We start from the raw sequence: 7,293 nt of genomic DNA, 5'->3' as shown, positions 1-7,293 counted from the left end.
ATGCATTAATGCTCATAAGCTGTCCAGTCAAAATTAAGATCATGCCACCTTTGGTAAACTAAAATGTCATAATTTGGGGGTAAGTTCTGTATGTCAATTCTTTCACTTGTAATGTATCTGTGATACTAGTACCAACATTTTTGTGTGTGTCAAGGAGAAGGACTGTCCAACTGGGGGAAAAAAAAGTTACGATCCACAATATGAAATTAAATGTAAACCAGCAAAGACTGGGCATTATTTCCCAAATATTTCTAATTTATTTATAGATAAAGCCATTCATTATAAAAACACTGTAAAAGGTATATCTACATTAAGAAGATGATACCAATCTTGTACAAGCATTCCATCAAGCAGGGGGTCAATGCTTCCAGATCTTTTTTGGGTCAAGGGTCTGGTAGGTGTGGGCAGGCTCGGAGATGTTGCACAGTCTACCCCTCTCCACATACCGGGGGTAGATGGGGTCATCATTTTCACTAAATCCCCACTTTAACTAGGTTGGTTTTGCAACAACCAAGTTGTAGAATTATGTAAGGTTTACATAATGATACCATGACATGTAAACAGATTAATTCAATGGAACTTAATGGTCTAATGGTACACACATTGAATTAGGGAGATTTCATTTGTGAAATATTATTGAGAAAAAAGTTTGGGAATTTTTTTTCCTTAATCATCTCAGTCTTTAAAAATCAAGTGTGTATAAAGTTGCACTGAATGTTCAGATGTATGTAACACAAAATTAAATATCTAGGTTATAAAGCTTGGTTCCTTCTTGATGCAAATCAGCATTTACTTTAGAGTCTTGTGAACTGTTTATAAGTAACCTTTGAAAAATGGTAGAAATGTGATTCACATTTCAATTATTTTGTTAGCAAGAATTATCCTAAAAAGTCTATGTGTTGTCGTTGAACAATGTATCAATTATGTTTTGTATGTAGACCTAATGTCCATCTAATTGAGAAATCATAATTATTGTATATCAAAATGGTTAAAGGACCATATGTGCATAGTACATCTACTCTTTCAATTCTTACCTCTTCTTGTGAAATGGTTGTGAAAATATGATTTATTCTTGATAGATAAGGTTTATTTTCTCAGAACTTCATTAATCAATCAAGATTTATCACTAAAGTTTTGAGAAGATATAAACTTTATCTATCAAGAATAAATCATCATATTGTCATAACCATTTCATGAAAAAAGGTAAGAATAATTATTCCAACTTGATGGGTAACAGTGTACCTTTTCCGTTTTGATAATGAAGTTATATGTTATCATGTGAATATTAGTTGGAATTGTTTTTCTATGCTGATATGTGCATGCTGTTTGTATTGTCAGAATGCATGTCTACTTAAAATAATTATAGAAGAGAAATATGTGCAATATCTTATGTTTATGCTTGAATAAAGTCATATTAGAGATACATCTAAAAGAAACACTTTTGACTGCATTTGTTATTGATATGGTATGTAGCACGCAAGCATGTAACTTTCTCATTATTTCTATTGAATAAAAAAGCATCAGTTATATACCTCACTTATTATATAACTTTGTTTTAATTTGAGAGAGTGGGAGAGAGAGAGAGTAAGAGAGAGGGATGGAGGAAGGAAGATACTGATTACAAATCACACTATCATATCTATATCTTGTGCCTTTTTACTATTACATTTTAATCCTCACAGTTTGGTAGAGTTCAGAATATAATATTACTCGATGCTATTTTATTCTTTGTTTAAACAAAATACAGAGCTCGTGTGTTGTACAGCTCTGAAAGGGTAGTCTTTAAATGTAAGTAGCTCTTTACATCATGATCATTATCAAGTGCTAGGTCTTGATCATCAGCACATGCCCCTCCGTTTCTGTCTATTATCTGCTATTCTTAAAAAGCTCTTTACAACAATTTTAAAAAATTGCATGCTACAAGAATAGGCCTTGATGCTTCACTGGAACTGGTGTTTGATAAAATGCTGTTTTAAACTTCTGAGCTGTCATTTATTTTGTGCAAGTTGCAATAAGTTTTGAGGGGAAAATGTAATTTGATCTAAATGTATGCAGGCATTCCTTTAATCATAAATGTTTTTTTGTATATAAATTCTACCAAACTGTGAACAGTAAAATTTAATAGTAAAAAGGCACAAGATTTGGAATTGATAGTGTGATTTGTCAGCATTTTCTTCCTCTCTCTCTCTCTCGCTCTCTCGTTCTCACTTACTCCCTAGCTCGCTCGGTCTCTCTGTCTCTTCCTCTCCCTCTCTCTTCGTCACTCACTCCCTCATCCAATCTCTGTCTATGTCTCTCTCTTTCTTACTAAATCTCTCTCTATACCTACTCTCTTGATCTCTCTCTTCTTCGGTCTCTCACTCTCTCGATCGCTAACTAATTCACTATTTTTCTTACACACACAGTCATGGGTGTCGATCCCGTAGGGTGGGGGGATATATCCCCCCCAAAAAAAAAAATATTTCAGGTGTGGGGGGGGGGGGAGGCCTGTACAATCCCCCCCCCCCCCCCCCCCAAATAATTCACCATCAAAACAAAAATGAAGAGAAAAATTGATGATGAGAGCCGATGAGAGTAGTTAATTGTTATTACTCGCACGATGACCATCAATATACACATTTTGCTATCTAAATAGAAAACGAAGTAAATGAGACAACCGTATATGAATTCTCACTCATACGGCTTCATCAGGAATTGATGAATTTATTCAATTTATTCAATCAACAGCATCCTAGAAATGCAGTGCGCCAAATGCAAACCCGCAGCGTTAAAAAGCAACGAGCTAAATGTTAAGCCCAAAAGTGCAAAAAAGAAGAAGAGAGTGGGAGAGAGAGATAATGAGAGACAGAGAGGATAATAACCCAGGTAGCAAGCCTATGTGGGACCCACTTGGGTCCCAGTGGCGGATCCAGGGGGGAGGGCCGGGTGGCCCGGCCCCCCCCCCCCTTGAGAAAAAAAAAATCATGTAAAAACACGTGATTTTTTTTGATTTTTTTTTGGGGGGGGGGGGTTGGGCCACCCCCTGGCGCTCAAGGGAGGGGGGGGGGTGCAAATTTTTAAATTTTCGAGGACCAAAAAAAAAAATGTGCTCACTCCCCCTGCTATATACCTGGGAAAAAGGAAAAAGGGGAAGAAATGGGCAGAAGAAAAAAGGAAGGGGAAGAGAAAAGGAAGAAAGTCAAGAGAAAGACGGTTTTGTCCAAATGGCAGCATGTAGGAGATAAGACGAAACTTTCAGTTTGTTCCCTGATTCTACTCAGTATCTATTTTGTTTTATTGATTTCATCCATTTCTTTGTTTTTTCATATCTATACATGTAAAACTTTTGAAGAGCTATTTTCCGAAAGGAGCAAAATCTTTTGATAGCAAATGGAGATATACATTTTCCTCTATTTACCTTGAACAAAATTATTAACCTAAATTACGAAAGAAATTATGAACACATGCATCTTTTAATAACAATTTTCCATAAACACCTGAACAAAATCGGGTAAACAAAGAGTTCTTTCTAAAGTTACACACATGGATCTAGTGCCTCTTGAAAATAAGCTCTTTGTATGTACATAAACAAACAATACAACAGAATACTCCAGTTCGATATTTTGGAGAAAGATTATTATGTCACAACTTAATTTTGTTTTATTGAAAAGCTGATGTAGGCATATGTTTTATATTCAAACGTAACAGGCATAAGATAGTTAAAGATAAAGACCAGTTATGGTCATGCGATTGAATTGTGAAAGAAACGTTGTGGAATCGATCAGAACAGGTTTATCATCTAGCATATAAGTATTGGTGTGTACGGCAAGGTTCTGGAATCATCAAAATTATAAGAAATTTGGCCCAGTCTTGGTAAAGTTACAAGCACTGTTCACAGAGAGATGTATATGGGACTACGCGACACGTGCGCGATATCTATCAGGTCCAGATAGATATAATAATTTACCAAATATATCAATTAGTAGGCGGTTTCTCGGCAAAATTCGTATCATCGCGTATAGTCAAAACAATATCTTTCACATGATTGGCAATAAGAGCTTCCATTTCATTTTTGAGAGGGGGCGTTTCCAAACTGATCTTTACCTTTAAGGTGTTTTTGAAGGTTAGAATGTTATTGGCCCGAATTCACAAAGCAAGGTTTGAGCTTAGACCAAGGTTTGACCTCAAACCTCCTTTTGTTTCGCCAAACCTCCTTTTGTTGGTTTGTAAATAACAAAGGGAGGTTTGGCGAAACAAAAGGAGGTTTGAGCCCAAACCTTGGTCTGAGCTCAAACCTTGCTTTTGTGAATTCGGGCCATTAAGTTTGAAGTTTTGTTTATAACACCCTTCCAATATTAATGCACCTTCTTAAGACTGGTTATAGTTTTTGAAGATAAAAAAAAGTGCTCTGGTCAGGGCCTTAGGGGAATATTATGCTTATATTTTTAGAGCGTATCTGGTATGATAAATATATCTGGGTGAAGAAGGACATAATGGAAGTTTGTTGTTTGGTAGTTGGAACGTAAGTTTTATATTATGTTTTTAAGAAACAAAGAGTTTGTATGAGATCAGGAGTGGACATTTTCTGTCATTTTGAGAACCAAATTTTGCATCAGTGATATTCTGTTTTATTGAATTGAGTTTCCCGCAGAGAGGATTCAGTTAGTTTAATTAAAGAATCCCAGAAGGAAAAACCAGTTACCACCAGTTGAAATTTCCAACTGGTTCCAGTTAACTTCAACTGGAACCAGTTAGATTCAACTGGAACCAGTTAGATTCAACTGGTTCCAGTTGATTCTAACTGGTCCATATGATGCACATCAAGCGGATATTTGGTGCGACTGCATTTCATTTAATTGGAACCAGTCCTTATAATGACCAGTTACAGCAGTTGATTACTGGTCTGTTTGCATACTTCCAGTTGCACCAGTTGATAACTGGTCTGTGGGCACTATTTCCAGTTGCACCAGTTGATAACTGGTCTGTGGGCATATTTCCAGTTGATAACTGGTCTGTTAATTCCAACTGGACCAGTTAGAATTTGACCAGTTGAATTCCAACTGGACCAGTTAGAATTTGACCAGTTGAATTCCAACTGGACCAGTTAGAATTTGACCAGTTGAATTCCAACTGGACCAGTTAAAAATCTGACCAGTTGAATTCCAACTGGACCAGTTAGAATTTGACCAGTTGAATTCCAACTGGACCAGTTAGAATTTGACCAGTTGAATTCCAACTGGACCAGTTAGAATTTGACCAGTTGAATTCCAACTGGACCAGTTAGAATTTGACCAGTTGAATTCCAACTGGACCAGTTAGAATTTGACCAGTTGAATTCCAACTGGACCAGTTAGAATCTGACCAGTTGAATTCCAACTGGACCAGTTAAAAATCTGACCAGTTGAATTCCAACTGGACCAGTTAGAATTTGACCAGTTGAATTCCAACTGGACCAGTTAGAATTTGACCAGTTGAATTCCAACTGGACCAGTTAGAATCTGACCAGTTGAATTCCAACTGGACCAGTTAAAAATCTGACCAGTTGAATTCCAACTGGACCAGTTAGAATTTGACCAGTTGAATTCCAACTGGACCAGTTAGAATTTGACCAGTTGAATTCCAACTGGACAAGTTAGAATTCAACTGGTCAATTAAATTCTAACTGGTCCGTATGCATATTTCCAGTTGACACCAGCTAATTTGCATAATGGATATGGGGTGCGTGAATATCTATGTTTCAATATAATTTATCTGAATTTACAGCCTATTCCTTAATTACTGCTGATTTAGTTATGTGCAATTCATTTCGAAAATACTACAAATACAAATTGCCAATTATTAGGACATTTCATTACTTCGTGTAAATAACATTTAATTGAACATGAATTAGGGAAAACATTAACTATGAACTAAAATAGATTCGATACAATACAAGTATATTCAAATTATTTAGTTAACCAGTCTGATTGATTGATTGATTGATTGATTTTATTCGTCAAGTATAGTACAATGAATGCATACATAAAGCAAAATGAGACGAGAAGATACATTGACAGGATAAACCCATGAAAGCCGGAAAAGGCTTATTTCCAACGGGGTCCTATAAAGTACGTGTACAGTACGGCATGAGAATAAAATATCACAACTAATAACTACTACGAATATTACGAATAAATAATATAACATAAACAACAACAAAAATTTCTAGAACTTATAGCAAACAATGATCTACGGTATATTATGCAAGATTAAACTTAAAAACATGCGCTACACATAATGAACTGTGATTTAAGATAACTGATATTACTGTTCTTGAAGGGATTCATGCTTTAGGTATTGTTTTAATACACTTTTAAAGTGTGAAAAATTCTTAACTATTTTGACATGTTTTGGGAGAGAATTCCAAAATTGGATACCATTAAAATAAAAAGAGTTTCCAATTTGTCCTTTTCGCTTGGGTAAAACAAAATTAAAATGACTATTTCTTGTATCGTATCCATGGATATTTGAGACACGAGTAAAATTATTAGTAATATAATGATCTACATCTGAGTAGTATATTTTATGGACATGGTGTAACACGAGTTGTTTAGACCTTTGACCTACATAGAGTATACCTGCTTCTTCAAGTTCATTTTTCCCGACGTGTGTTCTTGGGCCTAAGCAATTAATAAATCTTACCATCTTATTCTGAATTATTCTTAACTTTTTCTTATCCATCTTGCCCAGACTACTGTACCAAGCAGCATTAGCATAATCAAATAAACATTGTATCAAAGCAAAACACAAAATACGTCTCGACTTCATGTTCATACAAGTTTGGTATCTATACAAAAATTTTAAGCGAGAATTAGCCCTTTTGGCAATTGAATCTACCAAACCTGTCCATGACAGATCACTAGTTAAATTTATTCCTAAATATTTTACTGAATCTTTACTCTCAATCACTTGATTATTATAGGTAACCTTGAAGTCACGTGTATATTTATACTTTCCCTTCGAACAAAATAAAATACTTTCTGTTTTTCCAGCATGTAAACTAAGCTTGTTGTCTGTCATCCATTCGATGCATTTTGCCAATTCTGCACTTAGTTTTTCTTCAATTGACTTAGGATTTGTATCTGAATATAGTAACACACTATCGTCAGCATATAAAAGTAATTTAGAATCATTAACACAAGTACACATATCATTAATATAACACATAAAGAGAATGGGGCCTAAAATGCTCCCTTGTGGAACCCCGCATTTAATAGGCTGGGAATCAGATATTACCTTCTGCATAGTTACCACTTGATGACGATTAGTTAAATA

Source organism: Strongylocentrotus purpuratus, unplaced genomic scaffold, assembly GCF_000002235.5.
Source record: "Strongylocentrotus purpuratus isolate Spur 01 unplaced genomic scaffold, Spur_5.0 spur5_scaffold_16, whole genome shotgun sequence".
NCBI classification, from domain to species: domain Eukaryota; kingdom Metazoa; phylum Echinodermata; class Echinoidea; order Camarodonta; family Strongylocentrotidae; genus Strongylocentrotus; species Strongylocentrotus purpuratus.
The sequence above is the reverse complement of the archived record's forward strand: the minus strand, read 5'-3'. Positions refer to the sequence as shown.